Source organism: Pistacia vera, unplaced genomic scaffold (genome assembly GCF_008641045.1).
Source record: "Pistacia vera cultivar Batoury unplaced genomic scaffold, PisVer_v2 Contig377, whole genome shotgun sequence".
NCBI classification, from domain to species: Eukaryota; Viridiplantae; Streptophyta; class Magnoliopsida; order Sapindales; family Anacardiaceae; genus Pistacia; species Pistacia vera.
Window position 1 is genome coordinate 289,129 of NW_022196198.1, and position 22,126 is coordinate 311,254.

At 34.1% G+C, this 22,126-nt stretch overlaps 1 pseudogene; it reads left to right on the top strand.

Moving 5' to 3' along the window:
- Positions 1-232: 232 nt before the first annotated feature.
- LOC116140742 lies at positions 233-15,671 on the top strand (annotated as a pseudogene).
- The last annotated feature ends 6,455 nt before the right edge of the window (positions 15,672-22,126 follow it).

The following is a 22,126-nucleotide window of genomic DNA, read 5'->3' on the forward strand; positions in this document are numbered from 1 at the left end:
GCATATAAGCCTTTTTCAGGGCAAGCTTCTAACTGAGACGGTGAGTACTTAAGTTTGAAAACCTTTTATTCCTTTTTTTTTTTTTTTTTTTTTTTTTTTTTTTTTTTTTTGTGGTTTAGAATGCCAATATGAAGTTTTTTGTGTGCATTTCTTATGTTATTAACTTCTCTGCGTCTTTGCATGCTGTGTTTGTTTGAATAATGATGGGGTGGTCTGTTGTCATCTTCAGGCAATGGACCTTGTGCCATCTTCCTTAAGGTCGAGTTGGAATAGTTCAGATTCCACTCCATGTAAGTGGGTTGGTATAGACTGTAATAGTAAGAATAATGTTCTTCTTTTAACCTCACGGGTTATGCAATTTGGTCAGCTTGGACTGAAATTGGTCACTTGAGACAGTTGGAGACTATTGATTTGAGTAATAATGATTTTTTTGGTAATATACCAGAAGAACTAGGCAATTGTAGTGCACTTAAGTACTTGATTGTCTCTAATAGATTCACTGGTCAAATACCTGATAACTTCAAGTACTTCAAAATTTGTTGTTCTTGAATTTGTTTAGCAATTCGTTAGATGGTGAAATACCAAATGGTTGTTTCGAATTCCGGGTTTGCAGTGTGTACTTGAATAATAACAATTTCAAGGTTCAATTCCTAGAATGTCGGGTGACTTGAGTGAGTGGTGGCCTTGTGGTTAATGGTAATAGGTTATCTAATCCATTCCAGAGTCTATTGGGAATTGAGTAAATTGCAACAGCTTATTGAATGACAACACTAGCGGGTGTTTTGCCGAGAGTCTAAACAATCTTGAAAACCTGCTTATTTAGATGTTAGCAATAACGTCTATTGGTAGCATCCGTTTAGGTTCTGGCAACTGCAAGAATTTGGATACTTTGGTTTTGTCATTTAACATTTAGTGGGGAGATTCCACCAGGTTTGGGCAATTTAGTAGTAGTTAACAACTCTAGCCATTGTGGGTAGCAACTTAACAGGCACTATCCCGTCTTCTTGGCCTACTAGATAAGCTTTCTTATCTTGACCTTTGTGCAAATCATTTGTCCGGGAAAATTCCACCAGAATTAGGGGAGTGTAAGTCCTTAAAAACTTTGAGCTTAACACAAACCAACTTGAAGGTAAAATTCCAGATGAGCTAGGGATGCTGAGTAATTTGCAGGATCTTGAACTGTTTTCAACAACTAACCGGTGAGATTCCATTAGCATTTGGAGAATTTCTAGGCTTGAGAATTTCTTGTGTATAATAACTCTCTTTCTGGTGAGCTCCTTCGGAGTTGTCTCAACTCACAAATCTGAAGAACATGTCATTGTATAAACATCAGTTCTTTGGGGTCATACCTCAAAGCTTGGGATCAACAGCAGCTTAGTGCAGCTAGATTTACCAATAATAAGTTGCTGGGTGAATCCACCGAACCTTTGCTTTGGAAAGCAATTAAGAGTTCTTAATATGGGTGTCAATCAATTTCATGGCCGCATTCTTCTGACGTGGGAGTTGTTCGACTCTCAAGAGAATTATCCTCAAAGAGAATCACTTCACAGGGGTTCTCCCTGAATTTTCCAAAAATCCGATTTCTTTTCACCTGGATATCAGTAGAAATAAACATCACAGGTGCTATTCAGTGTATTAAAATAAATAGTACAGGGTCTCAGATTTCTTGACTTATAGGGCTTACTTCAATTTCTAGCAGTGGTCTTGAAATCTAGCCATGCAAAATCTGGATTAATTTGTCTTATTACAAGCTTGATGAGGATTTATCTACTGTGAGAGATCTAATTATTTTATCCCATTAATAATAAAAGATCTCTTAAAACTAGATAATTAATGCATTAATACAATTACAAATTTACAATATATGGATGTAGGAAAGTCACTTAATAAAAGCCACAAATATTAATTCCTAACCATAGATTAAAAAACCCAAACTTGAATTATGTTTGTTTCATGCCTGGCTTCAATTACTCTTATAGGTAATGTGTGGATTCAACGGCACCAATAGAGATTACACAAAAAGCAACGATGAATATCATCTGTGTTGAGTATTCTGACAATATTTGGATTACATCGGAAGATATTTTGTTGGTTAGATCGATTTTCCTGTTTTTATAAACTAAAAGAGTAAAGGACTTTTTCCCACCAAAAGTTTGCCTTAATGACTGCACTTTTCCACCCAAAAAGTTTTAAAATACTACTTTTCCATCCAAAGTTTGCCTTAATAATTCTTGAAGGCAAGATTTGAGAGTTTATGAAACATGTATAAGAATTAACACTCGGTAACAGCAAGTCAAGTCAGAATTTTATTTCCAGATATTAGGTCTTTATTTGAGAATTTATGAAACCATGAAATAATATAATTGAAGAGAAGCTAAGTGTGAAAGGGAGGCAGAGTTTTGGTGGTTGTTTGAGTTAAAATGGTTGATGATGATAATGGCGATAGTGATAGATTTGGAATGTATCCAAGGCTTCAAAATTTGATATGCTTTTCATAAATCTTTTAGACTTACTTCGCACTTCATAGTCTTCTTCTGTGGAAAAAGAAAAACTGTAAAATTATATGAGCACAATTAGATCCAGTTAATCAGTTGGGTTGTTGATCATTATTCTTTTGTGGGAATTTTATTGAAAGTTTCATTCACTTTTACCTTGTCGGTTGTTGGGTTAGCAAGTCTATTAATTATTAATATAAAGATTTTGCCATTAAACTAGAGGGTCTCATGTTTCTTCACTTCTTTCATGGAATTATATAATCAGAAATGTTCTATTTTTACAATCTAAATATAATTAATTCTTTTTTTTTTTTTTTAGTTTTTATCCAAAAACTCTTTTTCTTTCCTCAAAATTTTAACAAAAATGATATTTATCATCTATAATACTTTGTATATAAAACTGGAATAACAGTTGTAGATTTGCAAATCTTGATTAATATAACTATTGATGTTAACGATATATTGATAATAGAAAATTAATATAATAATCATATTATCCTATAATTAATATGATATTGACATATTAACTATTATGTAAGTAAAAATTAAAATTAAAATTCCAACTTTGTATATGTCGTACTACTATCTTTCAATGTCGGAAGACAAATGTTTATAAGATTTTGTACATCAATATTTATACTTTTTTTTTAGACTTCTAAAGTAAAATGAACTGTAATTTTTTTTTGTTTTGATTATAGAATATGTTAATTTTTTGAATAATTTTACTGAAATTAATTGAACTTCATTAAAGACATACGCTATTAAGTAAGATTTATATTCAGTAGAGAAAATATTTGAACCAAAAATCACAAAAACTCTGAAAATTATGATGCTTAGTTCTTGTGGATTATTAGTTATTACAAGAGAAATTATTAAAACTCAATTCAATGGTGTGCAACTGTCTCAACTGTTGTTGCAAGTTGTTAATGATTCATAGGAATTGTAACTTACAAGCACTCACCTTTTTAAGTTGACCAGAAAACTCGGCAGTGGTAAACATGGGTTCTGAGTTTTGAATGGCAAATCTTTAGGGTTTAGGGTTTAGGGAGAGCTAAGGTTTAGATATAAGTCCACGACTTAGGTCCACTCTTAAAATATTGAATCTTTCACCATACAAGTGTGAAAGGAGGCAAGATAACAACAGGATTTTGTGGTTGTTTGAGTTAAATTAGGTGATAATGATGCCGACAGCGATATATATATATAGTAACCTCAACATCTATGGTTTCAGACTTGGTCATGTTTTTCAGCAATTTTTTAGACTTGCTTTGGACTCATAATCTTTTTTATGCAAAAACTTTATAGTGGGGCGAAAGAATTTATTTGTTTTAGTCAATGCATTTCAGAAATCTTTTAGACTTGCTTTGGATCCAAAAAAAAAAAAAAAAAAATTAGCAGAAAACTTTATAGTGGGGCGAAAGAATTGTAATTTGTCTTGATCATGTTTTTCAGAAATTTTTTAGATTTGCTTTGGCCTCAAAAAGTCTTTTTTATGCAGAAAACTTTATAGTGGGGCGAAAGAATTGTAATTTTTCTTGTCATGCTTTTCAGATATCTTTTAGACTTGCTTTAGACTCAAAAGTCTTTTTATGCAGAAAACTTTATAGTGGGGCGAAAGAATTGTAATTTGTCTTGGTCATGTTTTTCAGAAATCTTTTAGACTTGCTTTTGGACTCAAAAAGTCTCTTTTATGCAGAAAAACTTCATAGTGGGCGAAGGAATGTAATTGTGCCACTTTTGCTATACGAATATTTTCTCCACGAAATATATAAATCTGTTAATAAGTCGTTTCTTTATTTTATATAGATCAAATTAAAACTAACAATGACTGAATAAAGAAGGGAATATAATATTAATATTTAAAAAAAAAAAAAAAAAAACAAGATGACAACAACATTCAAAGTTAACCACCATTAGGTGGTCTGAAGGTAAAAGAGCAAAGAAGATCTACATGTTTCTCAGTTCGTCTCCTTGATGTTAAAAAAGCAAAAGAAAGATTTAACATGGTCTTTCAAGAGTAGGATCAAATATCGGTCTCTAATCAAGTCACCTTAAGGGTAAAAGAGCAAATGAATATTTAATATGGTCTCCCGAGTTTGCATCCCCACGGTTGTTAATAGAGGTGGTCACTGGCGCTCGTATCTGATCGGTAGTTCTAGGGTTCCGCAAAATTAGTTGAGGTGCATGTAAACTGACCCTGACACCCCCGCATTAGGAAAAAAAAAAAAGGAAACCATTCAGAGGAGTTATGGCCCATTCTTTGTGGGTTATTTTATTAAACTTTGATTCACTTTATTGATGGTCTTTATAAAATCATTATTATAAGATTAAAAAAAAAAAAAATGTTGGCTATTGTTAGTAAGACTATTAATATGCATTGTACTAGTTTTCAGCAGTTTTTATAACACTTAGCACCACACTCTAAATCCTTAACGTGTAGCAACTTCTTAGGATTTTCTTCACACCGGGAACACACTAGTAAGCTGCTTGTGAACCACCAAGCTTCAAGTGCTGAAGCAACACACCAACATTAGCAAAGGAACCATGTTCCAAGAGCCATCAAGTCTATGTTTGATATGGTGAGGTTTTTGGCACAAAAATGAAAAATGAACCTTGAACCTTAAGAGAAATAATACTCTAAGAAAATCAGAGTAAAAAGAAACAAAAATGTCAAAATGTTAGATTTATTTACGCAAGAAAGAATATTATATAATGAAGGGTTTCTTGCTCAATAATATAGTGTCATGTTAGCCAACAAAGGGCTAACCCATGTTTGTCCAAATAAGAAAAGTATTCATTCTTTTTTTTTAATTTTTTTTTATTTTTTTTTTTTATTTTTTTTTTTTATTTTTTTTGACCACAAAACAAATCAAGAATGATAATTTTATTCCCTAAGACCACCTAAGCATATTGTGACATATGTAAAAAGGTCCTAAAAAACAAGAGACAAAGATAAACAATATTTTTTTCACTTTATCAGACATGCAACTTGTGCTAGGTTGCAATTATCTGAAGCGAGAATATAAGCACAAACCGTTGTATGCACATACTCAAAACGAACCAAGCCAAGACATAAGTCTGACAACCTGTGTGCATGCAGAATTGATGTGCACACACACAACTTATAAGTTTAACAATTATGAATATTCCACAATCTGGAATTAGGAAAACCCGTCTACCGTGACCAGCCATAACCAACGCCACAAGCCAGTGTAGGTGCAATTTGCCAATGCGAATCAATTCATGCTCATAAATGGATTAGTTAACCTTGCATGAAATTTTTGTCTATCACTTTGGATTTTTTTTACTTTTGTTGGATTTATTGGAGCACTTGGAAAAAATCGCTGGAACCAAATCATGGGATAGTAACAACTCCTGTAATCCCACGAATTTTGGCTGCCATCTGTTTAAAAGCTCAAGTTTTTATACCTTTTTAATCTTAGGAATATTTCTGGCTATTATTAAGGGAATTTTATACATTCGTATTATTTTAGTATTGCATTGTCTAATTTGTGTTAGTTAGCATTAAGTTTTAAAAGATCTTATATTAATTAACAATAAAAAAAAAAAATTATCTCCGACTCTGAGGGGGATCAAATAATTAGATCTCTCATATATAGTGGAAAGCTGGATAGAACCACTACTAAAAGTCGAGAAACCTGAGACCCTCAACGTTTATTATAACAGCTAATTCCTGATGCTAATAATTAGTACAGTTGCAAGTTTGCTAACCAACAACCAACCATTTTTATGTATTATTTAATATAATAATATTAGAAAGACCATCAGTAAAAATTAATCAAACTTTCAATAAAATTCGACAAAGAATAATGGGCCGAAATCCCACTGTATGTTTCTTTTATTGATGATAACCCCCTTCTTTTTTTAGTGTATGACTGTATGTTACAGTTCTTACCAGCAGAGTTCTATATTTGATCTTGTAATATAAATAAAGAAAAGCCTTATTAAGTAAGATTTATATATCAGTAGAGAAAATATTTGAACCAAAAATCACAAAAACTCTGAAAAATTATGATTGCTTAGTTCTTGTGGATTATTAGTTTATACAAGAGAAATTATTAAAACTCAATTCAATGGTGTGCACTGTCTCAACTGTTTGTTGCAAGTTGTTAATGATTCATAGGAAATTTAAACTTACAAGCACCACCTTTTTAAGTTGACCAGAAAACTCGGCATGTGTAAACATGGGTTCTGAGTTTTGAATGGCAAATCTTTAGGGTTTAGGGTTTAGGGAGAGCTAAGGTTTAGATATTAAGTCCACGACTTAGGTCCACATCTTAAAATTATGAATCTTTCACCATACAAGGTGAAAGGGAGGCAAAGATAACAACAGGATTTTGGTGTTTGTTTGAGTTATAGGTGATAATGATGCCGACAGCGATATATATATATAGTAACCTCAACATTCTATGGTTTCAGACTTGGTCATTGTTTCAGCAATTTTTAGACTTGCTTGGACTCATAAGTCTTTTTTATGCAGAAAACTTATAGTGGGGCGAAAGAATATAATTTGTTTTAGTCAATGCATTCAGAAATCTTTTAGACTTGCTTTGGATCCAAAAAAAAAAAAAAAAAAAATATGCAGAAAACTTTATAGTGGGGCGAAAGAATTGTAATTTGTCTTGATCATGTTTTTCAGAAATTTTTTAGATTTGCTTTGGCCTCAAAAAGTCTTTTTTATGCAGAAAACTTTATAGTGGGGCGAAAGAATTGTAATTTTTCTTGGTCATGCTTTTCAGATATCTTTTAGACTTGCTTAGACTCAAAAGTCTTTTTTATGCAGAAACTTTATAGTGGGGCGAAAGAATGTAATTTGTCTTGGTCATGTTTTTCAGAAATCTTTTAGACTTGCTTTTGGACTCAAAAAGTCTCTTTTATGCAGAAAAACTTCATAGTGGGGCGAAGGAATTGTATTTGTGCCACTTTTGCTATACGAATATTTTCTCCACGAATATATAAATCTTGTTAATAAGTCGTTTCTTTATTTATATTATAAGATCAAATATAAAATAACAATGACTGAATAAAGAAGGGAATATATATCATTAATATTTAAAAAAAAAAAAAAAAAAACAAGATGACAACAACATTCAAAGTTAACCACCATTAGGTGGTCTGAAGGTAAAAGAGCAAAGAAAGATCTAACATGGTTCTCAGTTCAAGTCTCCTTGATTAGAAAAAAGCAAAGAGATTTAACATGGTCTTTCAAGAGTAGGATCAATATCGGTCTCTTAAATTCAAGTCACCTTAAGGGTAAAAAGCAAAATGAATATTTAATATGGTCTCCGAGTTTGCTCCCCACGTTTTGTTAATAGAGGTGGTCACTGGAGCTCGTATCTGATCGGTAGTTCTAGGGTTCCGCAAAATTAGTTGAGGTGCATGTAAACTGACCCTGACACCCCCGATCATTAGGGAAAAAAAAAAAAGGAAACCATTCAGAGGAGTTATGGCCCTTCTTTGTGGGATTAATTTTATTAAAACTTTGATTCACTTTATTGATGGTCTTTATAAATCATTAAATTATAAGATTAAAAAAAAAAAAAATGTTGGCTATTGTTAGTAACTATTAATATTATTAAAATAAATAGTACAGGGTCTCAGATTTCTTGACTTATAGGGCTTACTTCAATTTCTAGCAGTGGTCTTGAAATCTAGCCATGCAAATCTGGATTAATTTGTCTTATTACAAGCTTGATGAGGATTTATCTACTGTGGAGAGTCTAATTATTTTTCTCCCATTAATAATAAAAGATCTCTTAAAACTAGATATTATGCTTATACAACTCAAATTTACAATAATGGCTGTGGGAAAGTCACTTAATAAAAGCCACAAAATTAATTCCCAACCATAGATTAAAAAACCCAAACTTGAATTATGTTTGATTCATGCCTGGCTTCAATACTCTTATAGGTAAGTGTGGATTCAATGGCACCGGTAGAGATTACCAAAAAGCAACGATGAATATCATCGGTGTTGAGTATTCTGACAATATTTGGATACTTCGGAAGATATTTTGTTGGTTAGATCGATTTTCCTAGTTTTTAAAACTAAAAGAGTAAAGGACTTTTCCCCCACAAAGTTTGCCTTAATGACTACACTTTCCATCCAAAGTTTTAAAATCTACTTTTCCACCCGAAGTTATTAGATATTCTCCAGTCCATTAGAAGAAAATCTATAATTTTTGAAGGCAAGGTTTTCGTCTTTATTTGAGAGTTTATAAAACATGTATAAGAATTACACTTGGTAGCAACAAGTCGAGTCAGAATTTTATTTCCAGATATTAGGTCTTTATTTGAGAATTTATGAAACCATGAAATAATATAATAAAGAAGCTAAGTGTGAAAGGGGGCAGAGTTTTGGTAGTTGTTTGAGTTAAAATGGTTGATGATGATAATGGCGAAGTGATAGATTTGAACGTATCCAAGGCTTCAAAATTTGATATGCTTCACACTTGCCCATGCTTTTCATAAATCTTTTAGACTTACTTTGCACTTTATAGTCTTCTTCTATGGGAAAAAAAAAACTATAAAATTATATGAGCCCAATTAGATCCTGTTATCAGTTGGGTTGTTGATCATTATCCTTTTGTGGGGATTTTATTGAAATTTTCATTACTTTTACCATGTCGGTTGTTGGATAAGAAAGTCTATTAATTATTAATATAAAGATTTTGCTATTAAACTAGAGGGTCTCATGTTTCTTCACTTCTTTCAGGGAATTAAAACCGGAAATGTTCTATTTTACAATCTAAATATAATTAATTTTTTTTTTTTTTTTTAGTTTTTATCCAAAAACTCTTTTTCTTTCCTCAAAATTTTAACAAAAATGATATTTATCATCAATAATACTTTGTATATAAAACTGGAAATACAGTTGTAGATTGCAAATCTTGATTAATATAACTATTGATGTCAACGCTATATTGATAATAGAAAAATAATATAATAATCATATTATCCTATAATTAATATGGTATTGATATTAATATTATGTAAGTAAAAATAAATTGAAATTCCAACTTTATATATGTCGTACTACTATCTTTCAATGTCAGAAGACAAATGTTTATAAGATTTTGTCCATCAATATTTATACTTTTTTTTAGACTTCTAAAGTAAAATGAACTGTAATTTTTTTTTTTGTTGATTATAGAAATGTTAATTTTTTGAATAATTTTACTGAATTAATTGAACTTCATTAAAGACATAGATGAATTTATATATAATCAAAGTTTACTAATTTTGAGATTAGAGGCAAATTTTAAGAGAGATTCATGAACATGTAGAATTCAACGGGGACTTATTCTTAATCATACAACCTGCCTCTATTTCACTCAATTCATATAGAACAATCAAATTTCTTAGAAATCTAGACCCTCTTCTATATAAAATTTATATATAGTTACAATATTTACGTTAAAAATAATTTTTGAATATATCTCAAACATATTTTGATACTAAAAGTACGGGAACCAACTATATACAATTCATGATTTTTTATATTATAATATAACTTTTAAAATTATTTCTGGAAAAAAAACATATCCACAAAGGTGTTTGGTAGTTTACACTAAAAATATACTAATGCTTAAAACTCATATTCAAGTGTAATATCTCAATCACTGATTAGGAACCGGGCCGCTCGACTGGTTTAATCGATTAGATTGGGACCTATGGCCTTCACTGGTGTATCGGCAAAGGAAAAACCATCCTCAAAATTACAAACCCTCCTACTCCTTCCACTCACCCTCTCTCACATTCCGACACTTCTCCCCTCATCCGACGGATTCCAATCCTAAAATCACCACCAAACCCTCCATTGGCCTCACCGGCATCTCCACCACCAAACCCGCAACACCACCCCTTTGCTCGTTGATCGCCGTCGGCCACCCTTAGGGTTTCACAATTTTGCTTTTTTCTAGTCTTTCCCAATGCCGAAAATCACCCTTGACCCCTCATTTGCCTCACCAGCATCTTCCACCAAAACCCTCTCATCCCAAGTCCGATTGGCCCTAATTATCACATGTCTGAAGGGGTGTTTTTCTAGGATTTCAAATTGAAGGAACTGATGTGTATTTGTCAGGGGTGTTTGCTAAATTTTAAACCTATTGATTGCCGATTAGACTAACCGGTCAAACCATGACCTGATCCCTAGCTAGTTGTTGCACAGGTCGGGTCCTAATCATTGATCGCAATCCCAAAATGATTCCAAATCCATAATTTTTTTTTTCATACGCCTGCTCTAGTTCCTCTATATCTTTTTATGGTATAATAAAAATTAATTAAGATCTTCATTAATTTTGAAATAAAACATTATTTTAGGTTGGTAGATATCATTTATTTTGACGGTTTTTATCTCAAGCCCCAAGGTGTATTCGAAAAACGAAATTTTCTTCGAAATTTTAAAAATAACATGAATTTCTTGCCATTAGCATATCGTTTAGAACTTACATATGGTTAGTAAAAATATATCATTATGCCCTTTACGTTTTGTTTAACACCAAATTCTGTTTATACAAAAAAAAAAAAAAAAAATTATATTAGTTAATAATACCTCACGAATTATTGTTATAGACCCTCTATTTTGCTTATATTTATGAGAACGAATTCTTAGTGAAAAGCAATGTAAACAGTATAGGAATAAATGAAGAAAAATATCGTTTTACAACTCAATCTTGTAACATTCTCTACAACTCTAACGTGACAATAGAGTTAATACTGTCACATTAGTTTTCACCACACCCAACGAATGATTGTTCCTTATAGGATGTAGTTCCTTCGAAGGAACAACTGTTCCTTCATCCTTCCTTCAATAAGGTGTGCCCATACCTTATTGAAGGAATAGCCTACCTTCATAAGATATGTCAAACCTTATGAAGGAATGGTAATGCCTTCATAAGGAATGGTTATTATTTCTTAGAATGGTCATTCTTCATAAGAATGGTCTTCTTTAGAATGCCATACCTTCATAAACCATAAAAAACTCTAAGGAACGGCCATTCCTTCTGTGGAAACAGTTGTTTCTTAGGTCAAGTCAAAATCCTTTCGTGTTCATAGGTCTAGTCAAATTATTTTTACGTTAAGTGTGGTAAAGTTGACGTGATAATGTCAACTCAATTATCATGTTGGTTGTAAAGAAGTTTATCAGATAGGTTGTGGGCATACAATAAGAAACGATCATTCTCTATAAAGGAACGACTATTTTTTAGGTCTAATCAAAATCCTTTTATGCCTTAATGTGATGGAGCTGATCATTCTCTATAAAAGAACGATATTTTTTAGGTCTAATCAAAATCCTTTATGCTTAAGTGTGTGGAGTTGTGTGACAGTATCAACTTACCTACTACATTAGGATTATGGAAAAGTTTGTGAGAATAAGCTTGGGTTTAATATTATTCCTAAATAAATGGCTTGACGTGTCTTTCATGGTCCGACCAACCCACACACCTTGCTTTTTACTCATTTAATAATAAAGATGACTTCAAGTCCAAAGTATGTCTAAATGCTGTCTCAATAAAGTGCAATCACAGAATCCAGAAAACACATGGAATATGCATTAAAGTGGAACCGTGTTCCAAGTCTCTTGGATTCATTAAACATCACTCTATTTAATCTCAAACAACGACACCACATTACAACAACTACCAAACCCTACTGTTATATTTGTCTGATTGTCTCTCTTTCACACTCTCTCTTTCTATTTTTCTAGTTTTAAGCTTCCTGTCTTCAATGGCATATAAGCCTCTTTTTTTACGGGCAAGCTTCTAACTGAGACAGGTGAGTACTTCTAAGTTTGAAAACCTTTTATTCCTTTTTTTTTTTTTTTTTTTTTTTTTTTTTTTTTTTTTTTGTGGTTTAGATGCCAATATGAAGTTTTTTGTGCCATTCTTGATGTTATTTAACTTCTCTGCGTCTTTGCATGCTGTGTTTTGTTTGAATAATGATGGGGTGGCTCTGTTGTCACTCTTCAGGCAATGGACCTCTGTGCCATCTTCCTTAAGGTCGAGTTGGAATAGTTCGATTCCACTCCTGTAAGTGGGTTGGTATAGACTGTAATAGTAAGAATAATGTTGTCCTCTCTAACCTCACGGGTTATGCAATTTCAGGTCAGCTTGGACCTGAAATTGGTCACTTGAGACAGTTGGAGACTATTGATTTGAGTACTAATGTTTTTTTGGTAATATACCAGAAGAACTAGGCAATTGTAGTGCCTTAAGTACTTTGATTTGTCCTCTAATAGATTCACTGGTCAATACCTGATAACTTCAAGTACTTACAAAATTTGTTGTTCTTGAATTTGTTTAGCATTCGTTAGATGGTGAATACCCAAAGGTTGTTTCGAATTCCGGGTTTGCAGTTGTGTACTTGAATAATAACAATTTCAATGGTTCAATTCCTAGAATGTCGGTGACTTGAGTGAGGTTGTGGCCTTGTGGTTATTGGTAATGGTTATCTAATACCATTCCAGAGTCTATTGGGAATTGTAGTAAATTGCAACAGCTTTATTTGAATGACAACACCTAGCGGGTGTTTTGCCGAGAGTCTAAACAATCTTGAAACCTGCTTATTTAGATGTTAGCAATAACAGTCTTATTGGTAGCATCCGTTTAGGTTCTGGCAACTGCAAGATTTGGATACTTTGTTTTGTCATTTAACAATTTTAGTGGGGAGATTCCACCAGTTTGGGCAATTGTAGTAGCTTAACAACTCTAGCCATTGTGGTAGCAACTTAACAGGCACTATCCCGTCTTCCTTTGGCCTACTAGATAGCTTTCTTATCTTGACCTTTGTGCAAATCATTTGTCCGGGAAAATTCCCCAGAATTAGGGGAGTGTAAGTCCTTAAAAACTTTGAGCTTATACACAAACCAACTTGAAGGTAAAATTCCATGAGCTAGGGATGCTGAGTAATTTGCAGGATCTTGAACTGTTTTCCAACAACCTAACCGGTGAGATTCCACTTACATTGGAGAATTTCTAGGCTTGAGAATCTTCTGTGGTATAATAACTCTCTTTCTGGTGAGCTACCTTCGGAGTTGTCCAACTCACAAATCTGAAGAACATGTCATTGTATACAATCAGTTCTCTGGGGTCATACCTCAAAGTCTTGGATCAACAGCAGCTTGTGCAGCTAGATTTTACCAATAATAAGTTCACTGGTGAAATCCCACCGAACCTTGTTTTGGAAAGCAATTAAGAGTTCTTAATATGGGTGTCAATCAATTTCATGGCCGCATTCCTTCGGACGTCGGGAGTTGTTCGACTCTCAAGAGAATTATCCTCAAAGAGAATCACTTCACAGGGGTTCTCCCTGAATTTTCCAAAAATCCGATTCTCTTTCACCTGGATATCAGTAGAAATAACATCACAGTGCTATTCCAGTGAGCTTGGCGAACTGCACTAATGTTGCTTCAATTGATCTTCTGGGAACAAGCTTACGGCTTATACCTCCAGAGCTCGAAACCTCGAAAATCTTGGAAATTGAATCTGTCACACAACCATTTGGAAGTTCTTTGCCACCTCAGCTATCCATTGTCAAAACTAGAAATTTTGGATGTGGATTCAATTCGTTGAACGGTTCTATTCCATCCAGTTTGAGCAGCTGCAAAAGTCTATCCACTTTGAGTTTAAGAGAAAACCACTTTAGTGGGGCATTCCAACTTTTTTACCAGAATTGGAGAATCTTAAAGATCTACAAATTGGTGGTAATCAGTTGGGAGGCGAGATTCCATTATCTATTGGAGGTTTACAGAGTCTGCAATATGTTCTGAATCTCAGCAATAATGGCTTAACAGTCAAATTCCTTCAGAGTTGGGGAACTGATTTATCTAGAGCACTGGATATATCTAACAACAGCCTGACAGGAACATTGGCTCCCCTCGGTAAATCAAATCACAATGGAGTTCAATGTTTCATCAATCTCTTCACAGGTCCAATACCAGAGTCTCTGATTAGTTGCCGGACTCATCTCCATCATCTTTCTTGGGAAATCCCAGTCTTTGTGTCAATTGTCTTTCATCATGTAGCATAACTTGTTTTGGGAATAGTTACTTGAAGCCTTGTTACATCATTCAAGCAGTCCGAGAGGCCTTAGTAGAATTGCAATTGTTTTAATTGTCCTTGGAGCCTCACTGTCTCTTGTTTTCGTGCTGCTTGGACTGGTTTTCTGTTTCTATTTCGAAGAAGACGAAGCAAACTTGAGATCTCTGCTGAAGAGGGACCATCTTCCCTACTCATTGAAGTCATGAAGGCTACTGAGAATCTGAACGACCGTTATATATTGGGAAGGGAGCTCTGGAGTTGTTTACAAGGCGTCATTGGGTCCGAACAAAGTTTGTGCTGTTAAGAAGATTGTATTTGGAGGGCACAAGGCAGGAAGCATGAGTATGATTAGAGAAATCGAACTGTTGGGAAAGTCGGGCACCGCAATCTGGTAAGATTCGAAGACTTTTGGTTGAGGAAGGGCTATGGTTTAGTAATGTACAGGTACATCGAGAATGGAAGTCTTCATGATGCCTTACATGCAACCAATCAACCGCCAATTTTAGAATGGAATGTTCGCTTCAAGATAGCAATCGGAATCTCCCATGGATTGGCTTATCTCCATCATGACTGTGATCCTGCTATAGTGCACCGAGACATCAAGCCACAGAATATACTTTTAGACTCTGAGATGGAGCCTCATATATGATTTCGGAATTGCTAAGCTCCTGGACCAGTCTCCTTCTTCCCATCATCATCAATCTTAGTTCGGGCACAGTTGGTTACATTGCACCAGGTATTTCTTCTACATTCTTCTAGTTTTGGAGTTATCCTGTATTCAAATCTCTTAACATCAATTTTTATGATTGTCTGTGACAGAAAATGCATTTACGACTAAAAGAGCAGGGAGTCTGATGTATATAGTTACGGGTTGTTTTACTTGAAATGATAACGAGAAGAAACCAATGGATATAGATATTGTGGGGTGGGTTAGTTCTGTGTGGAGCAACACCAAAGAAATCAATCATATGTTGATTCAAGCCTTAAGGAGGAATCTGGATTCAAATATCCGGAACAAGTAATTGTCATACTTTCAGTAGCTTTGGAATGTACCAACAAGGAGCCAAACAACAGACCGATAGGAGAGAAGTTGTCAAACGATTATCGACCATGAATCCGCCAGGCCCCAACGAAAAGCAAATGCAGCTAGTCTTTAAGTTTCTAACTCGGTGTTAGCAGTGACCTTGCCTAATAAAGTTTAGCTTTTTATTATGTGTTTACATCCTCTAAAGTTGTAGTCATAACCATGTACTAGAGATTTGATGCAACAGAAATAACTCTCTCTCTCTCTCTCTCTCTCTTCCTCTATTTTACAGCACAAATGCCAATACAAGTATGTTATCCCAGAAAAAACTGGTCATATATAATCAGGCATCGGCTATCTATAGGCTGACTGAGTTTGGAACTTTGAAGCCGATTCCTTCATTTCGATCTAGTTCTTGGAGTACCCGATTCATAGCACGAATGAATTCATCGCATCAAAGGAAGTTGTTAGAACTTAAGCTTAATATAAGGCCATTTCAAAATCCATATAATAAACATGGAGGTATCTGGCATAATAAAAAAATTCACTGATGATTTACAATTTGGTACCGCACAACTTGGACAACCAAAGTGAATTTGACAAAAATGTATAACAGTATGTGATCCCAGACCAAAGTAGCCATAATAAAAGGTCAAAAGAAACATTGGTTGTACTTCTAACAATGCATAGATTAAGAAGGAATCTTTGATTAAGTTCTGTAATCAACAGGATGCAGCCAATTCATTGCTAATATGATTCGCAACAATGACATGGCCAGAAAAACTTTTAAAAATCCACAAACAGTGCATCAAAGCTTATTCATAACTAGAAGAAAAATTAATCTAAAGGGCAAAGAGCTAGGTCACCAAAAGGAATACTTATAATGCAGGAGATCCTTGAAGCCGATGCTAAGGGTTACTTCCAAAGGTAATGCAGTATGGAGATAAGAATTATAGAGTAGATATTTTAGGTTTGGGAAACCCATAACAGATAACAGAGCTAATTGAAGTTCAATTTTATCTTGCTCCAAAGGCTCCTTAGATTTTAAAGTTGTTTAGAAAACTCTAATTTGTTTATTTTCGATGTAATGTTAATGTTCTTACCTGAAGAACTAGTTCGATTCATATACAATATTAAATTAAAAAATGATTTTTGTAAAGTATTAGGAAGTTCATTTGATAATTATATATTTAAATGCAATTTAAATCTATTTTATAGTTTGAATTTAATATATTTCCTAAAAGGCATCTAACTCCAAAAATTTATTTGAGGTATCGGTTGTGTAGGTTCAACAATAAAATTATATATATATATATATTCATTCTATGTAAATTTAGATATATATGGTGACATAATATAAGTCTTTTATTTACTTTTACTTTTTAACAAAGACTACATCAACAACAGTTGGGTGGTGGTCCATTCTTTTCAAGAAATTTATTAACATATGATTCACTATTTTCTAAAATCATTCTATAATTAAAGTCTATTCTTGAGTACGTATCTAATATATTACTATAATTAACTTAATGAATTGGCTATTCAGCAACAGAATGTGAGGCAATTACATCCATGGAACTTCATAACCATATATATATATATACTTTTTCTTTTCAATTTTCTGTTTCTTTCCTTTGCTTTAAGAATTATAGATGGTAAACAACAACCTCTACTTAATTTGCTCTTTTAATCAACAAAATAATTTAATTAAATGAAATAGATTTGAAACTGGCACAAACTTAAATTTAATACTGCATGAACAATCAATTATTTCAATGACAAATGCTTCAAACGGGTCAAAGCTAATAATGTTTCTTCTTACATTATGTTTGCGTCATATTTTAATATCTTATTTAGGTCACGGTAAAATTGTCATCCTATTCATGATAATTGCCCTTTACCATTTAATTAATTACACGTAACCACATTTGCTGCTTACTATAAGTCCTATAAATATCTATCATTAATCTATCGCCTAGCTATTATTTGTCTACTTTGCTATGTGTTGACGCTTGATTTTGGACGTCAACAACTCGCACTGTGAAACATTAGCTGACTCAGAGACAACTGAATGGATCCATGAATTTGAATATGGAGCTGAGATTATATGTTGCAGAAAACATAAATAGTAGACTGACAAGAGAGGTTTTTATAGTGGTTCGGATGCTCAACAAGCGACTCCTACATTTACTGCTCTTTTATTGATCTCTGACTATTTCATATATTGCCCATAAGGCATACAAAGATGAAGAAATACAATGTTTACAGAGAGAAAGAATTGAGCTCTTATCTATGGATAGCTCTTATAGCCCAGCCCCCCTCTTCGGGAAGAGAAATGCCAATTTATACACTTTTGCACTCAATGTAATGAGTGTTTTGTAAGTTGCCTTGACACTGAAGGCTCTCGTCCATTCATCTCTTTGAAATGAGATAAAGTTTGTGAATATCTTTGAGGAGATATGGGCTTGGCAGCACATTTATTAAGCTGACATAGCTGACTTTTGAGGCATAACAGAAGCCCCCCAGTTTTTGAATTGCGTATGCGCTTCAGAAACTCAAGTCTTTGATCTGAATGGTGCAGGTTTGAACTAAGAGCTCGACTATTCTTAGCGCAATCGAGTGCTGAGAGCTAGGAGCTATCACGATCTGTTAGGAGCTCGACCTGAATCTGTTAGGAACTCAACCTGAAATCTGTTAGGAACTCAACCTGAATCTGTTAGGAGCCGATGAAGCAACGAGCTCAATTTGAGCAAAACGAGCTCATCTGAGATCATAACGAACTCAATCTGAGTAAAACGAGCTTAACTTGAGAGCAAAACGAGCTCAATTGAGAGGCCAAAACAAGCTCGGCCTGAGAGGTTAAAACGAGCTTGACCGAAGGTCAAAAACGCTCGACCTGAAAGTCAAAACGACCTTGACCCTGAGAGCACAGAGATCAGTGATCTCAACGTGTGATCAGCGATCTGAAGCCGAGGATTAGGATGACCTGGGCGTGCGATCTGCGATCTGCCACGCGATCGGAGAACTCTAACGCATGCGATCTGCGATCTGGCCACTCGATCAGAGAACTCTGAAGCGTGCGATCTGCCATGCGATCAGAAAATTCTAACGCATGCGATCTGCGATCTGGCCACGCGGTTGGAGAATTCGGACCAGGTTTGAGATCTGAGCATGCCATCAAGAACTTGGACGCAGGCTTGAGAATCGGACCTGCATGGGCCACCGAACTGTTGACGCTTGATTTTGGACGCCAATGACTCGCACATGTGAAACGCTAAGCTGACTCAAGAGACACCGTGAATGGATCCATGAATTTGAATATGAATGAGATTTATATGTTTGAAAACATAAATAAAGGCTGACAAGAGAGGTTTTTTATGTTTCGGATGCTCAACAAGCGACTCCTACATCCAATGTTTTTTATTGATCTCTGACTATTTCTATGATATGCCCATAAGGCATATAAAATGAAGAAATACAGTGTTCACAGAGAGAAAGAATTGAGCTCTTATACAATTGTTAGCTCTCTATGCCCAACCCCCCTCTTCGGGAAGAGAGTGTCAATTTATACGCCTTTGCACTCAATGTATGAGTGTTTTGCAAGTTGGCTTGACACATAGAAGGCTCTCGTCTATGCATCTCTCTTGAAATGAATAAAGTTGGTGTAATATCTTTGAGGAGATATAGGCTTGGTACATATTTATTAGGCTATATAAGCGTGACTTTTGAGGCATAACACTATGTACTATTTTTGTTATAGAATTTTGACTAATTTATAAATAAAAAAATAAAAAACAAACCGACTTTTATAATGAAGATTTCATTGTTAAATCATGCTTAGTAGGTGAAAAGAAATAATCTGATACATAAGGACAAATTGAGCTATCAAACATTCCTATTTTGTCATTTAATATATTACGAGGGACATTTTAAATTCCTCAAAGACCAAACCAAGTTGGAAAGTCTTTGTCGAGAAAGGATAAGATTAGATTGTTTTCCTTGAATTTCGCGTAAAAATGTTATGAATTTGTTTACATACCTATAATATTACATGTCATATTTCATTGTTATTAGTCATTATTTACTATGTAATAAATTTATTTTCCATGTTAGTCTTTACATTATATGTAACAAGTTTTATATAAATGTTAATATACTTCCTATACAAGGAACTAGTTAGTATCAATGTTTTAAAACCCAACCCGGAGTGAAACCCGGCAAAGTTGCCAGGTCCCAGGTTGACCGGTTGACAAAAACTTTTAAAATTCAGTAAATACACCCTTAAAAATACGTTACATCCCTATAAGTTTGAAATTTAGCAAACACAACTCAAATACAAATCGGTCGGTGACTGGTTGGTGACGGCAACACCCCAGATACAACCCCAATCGTCCCTTGAGTCCATTCCCCTTAAAATATACCCAAGATCTAGCCAAAATAGGTTCGATTTCGGCCAAATCTCACTGACGCCAACGTCGGCATTCTAGGCCAGGTCTCATCAACGCTAGCATCGACAACCCTCCCCATCACCCAGAAATTACTCCCCTCTCCCTCCCGACCAAAACCCACCGCACCCCACCCCCGTTAGCCTCGCCAATCATCGGCAAAAGCCGGTTGTTTCCATTGCCAGTTTTGTTCGATTTCCGGTCGATTTACTCACCGAAAATGAACGTCGTCACCACCATTTTATTCACCGGCAGTTTCTCTTCAAAAGCCCCAACATCCTAGTCGGAAATTGTTCGCCGATCATCCTCTCAAATCTCAGGGTTTTAGGTGAATAAGAAAACATAAATCCGGCCCGTTGAAGCTTCCGGGTCTCAGTTCAACCGGTTAAACCGACCGGGCCAGACCAGGTTTTAAAACAATGGTTATTATCATAGAAATTTTGGTTTTATTGTTACATTATGGAAAACTCTAATTTGTTTATTTTGGATGTAACGTCTATATTCTTCCTACCTAAAGAACTAGTTCGAATTTATATACAGATATTAAATTAAATTGAATGTATATACATTATTAAAGATAAATAAACTTATACGTTTAAATAAAAAAATAATTTTAATCTTAAAATCACCAAAAATGTAATTAATCATTCTAATTGAATTCTACATTCTTAGCTATCATTTATGTCATTTTTTTTTTTTTTTTAACCGTTAAGGAGTTCTATTTGATACTTTATATGTTTAAATGCACTTTAAATTTATTTTATATGTTTTAAACATAATATATTTGTCTAGAAAAGGCATCTCTCTCACAATTTTTTATGAATAATGTTATGTTTACAACTGAGTCATACAACTAGGTATACAATCAGGCAAAAATCATAAGAGAGGCGGGGGGGTGGTGTGTGGGTTGGTGTCGTTTCAATTCGTTTCTTTGAATATTTAGATTCATATGGTAAATACGTTATCATTTTTCTATTTGTAGAATACTATGGCTCCGTTTGGTTCATTATTGGGTAGTTTTTAGAATAATCTTTTAAAAAAAGTTAAATTGGGTGGGTATTACGATGTAGAATTTTGAAAATTAACATAAATACTCCCTATGTTTATTTATTTACTAAACACCCTTATAATAAAATATTAAAAGTTAACAAAAACACCCCCAATCCGCTCATAAATACGAACAGCCGGCCACCACCATCGGAGGGTGGCCGAAGTTGCCGTATCGGCGTATAACCAGCTTGATATTGTCTGTCGTGTGCCGATATGACATTTTCCAACTAGATCTGCGGCTAGATCTGGCCATTGACGACCAGATCTGGCCGCATTTGGTCGTCAACAACGGCCAAAGATACGGTTGTCATTGATGGTCAACGGTGACCCTATTTTGGCCATTGTTGATGACTGTCAATAGCCAAAGATCTGGCCTTTTCCGGGAAAAGGCTAGATCGGTGCATTACCTACCATATTCAGCCTATAGTGTGCCATTACACCAGATTCTGGCCAGCTTCCGGCAGTAGTGGCCGGAATCTGATAAATTTGGTTGCTAGGGTGTTTTTGTCAATTTTTTTTTTTAAATTGGGGGTTGTTTAGTTAAATTAATAAATTTGGGGGTTTAAAAAAATTAAAAAATTTAGAATTATATTTTGGAAAATAGGTGAAACAAACTTAATTTTTTGGGGAAATCTAGAAAAGTTTTCCCAATATGTGAACCAAACAAAGCCTATATTTTGCGTTTTCAAACTCTAAGAATAAATATTTTACATTATTTTAAATATTATCATAAAACACAAAACGAATTGGTAAATGAACTACCCTTAATTTCTTTGTCTGAGCACTAGGATTCTAACTGAGAGTTTTATTTCATTTGACATCAACAAAAATAACATATTTTTCTTGGAAGCTTTTTGAGTCAATTAAGGTCTTAATTCATGTATAGTATAAGACCAAACATTAAACTAATTGGCAGCCAAGATAGACTGATGGTGACATGGTAGAATTCTTTTATTTACTTCTATTATTTTATTTTATTTTTCTTTTAAACAAAGACTATTTTGTGCGGTGAACTTTCAGTGCATAGATTTGTGCCACCTGTCTATCTAC